Here is a 1378-nt window from a genome sequence, read left to right as displayed (position 1 = left end):
CCACTCAGAAAGCAAAGCTTACATGAATCAAGTTTGCTCCAAGGTGCTGTCTGCATAAATATCAAGTCATTCAAAGGAGTGATAAAAATTAAATGGGGTACCAAAGATGTGGGGAAAAGTACATGATCTTTATTGGACTCCTGGAAAAATGACAAGAAAAGAAAGCGGTTTACGTCTCTTTAGGGACACTGGTGACACGGTTGAGTAAGCTTTTGATTTCTAAGTACAAATTCAAACCCACCAGCCACTCACCAAAAGATTTACAAAGTTCGGAAAACCTTCTGTAGGTGGATTTGAGGTGGATTTCACTTGATGGCAGTGGATAGGTGTTTCAGCTGTGATTTGAGAAGCTATCTTCTTTAAGACCTATGGGCGAATTTGCTTACCATTTCTCCTGTCCAGCTTGAAGATTGCAGTGATGGCTCAGAGCCACTGGCTCTGAGTTGAGTTTTCCCTAATCTTCCCTTATACTCAAGGATCTGCACAGGCTGCCAGTGAGAATGTTTTCTAATATGCTTAATGGACAAAAATATATTTTAATGCGCAGTTTATATGAGGTAAAAATAATTCTAAGGGTTATGAAGAGAAAGATATGTTTTTATTTATATACACTTGGGAAGGCATTTCCCCTGCTCTCTTCACTCTGTTGGCTTTTTCTTTTTTCAGTGCCTTTGAGTTGTTTTCCAAGTGTTGGGTCATTTAATGCTTGCTTTCCCAAAGTTTCAATAACCACAGCCTATAGTGCCTTTGTGTAGAAAATCCCATGTCCTATATTTTAACTAAGCTTCATGAGGATCTTAAATGTCCCATTGGCTTTGTTTTTGCCTCACTCACCTCCAAAATATGAAAACAAAGCTCAATGGTAGATAAATTGACTTCCTCTGCAATAAAAGTATGTCTTGCACTATAGCATTAGTTTTGTCAAAGTCTTCCCTATTTAGGTGGACTGTTAAAGGAGAAATAACGTATCATCCCCACTTTCCAAAATTAATCCTTTATTTATTCTGATAATATGAGGAAAGTGGGAACAAAAGAATCATTAGAGAAATGGTAACACGATGTCATCGTCAGGAAAGAAAGAGCTAGGGATAAAATTCTTAAAAATGAGAGATGACTTTAGCATCAGGCATCAATAAGAAAGATGTCAGTGGGTGATTACAAGGAAAATGGGGGCGGGGTTAGTCATAGGAAAACTGAAGGGCTTTGGTTTTCATGTCATTGGGTTAGAAACCTCTGAATCAAGCGGAGGAAGAAGCAAAGGTGCGGGTTGAAACGCAAGAGAAGAAAGACGAGGCCGAAGCCTACGTCAATGCCGGCATGTGCAGCCGAGGAAGCCACAGCAGCAGGAACACGGAATGCCTGAGGTCGGCGCACTGAT

The sequence above is a fragment of the Echinops telfairi genome, unplaced genomic scaffold (assembly GCF_000313985.2).
Source record: "Echinops telfairi isolate 266 unplaced genomic scaffold, ASM31398v2 ScPeMD7_7469;HRSCAF=8507_1, whole genome shotgun sequence".
NCBI classification, from domain to species: Eukaryota; Metazoa; Chordata; class Mammalia; order Afrosoricida; family Tenrecidae; genus Echinops; species Echinops telfairi.
The sequence above is the reverse complement of the archived record's forward strand: the minus strand, read 5'-3'. Positions refer to the sequence as shown.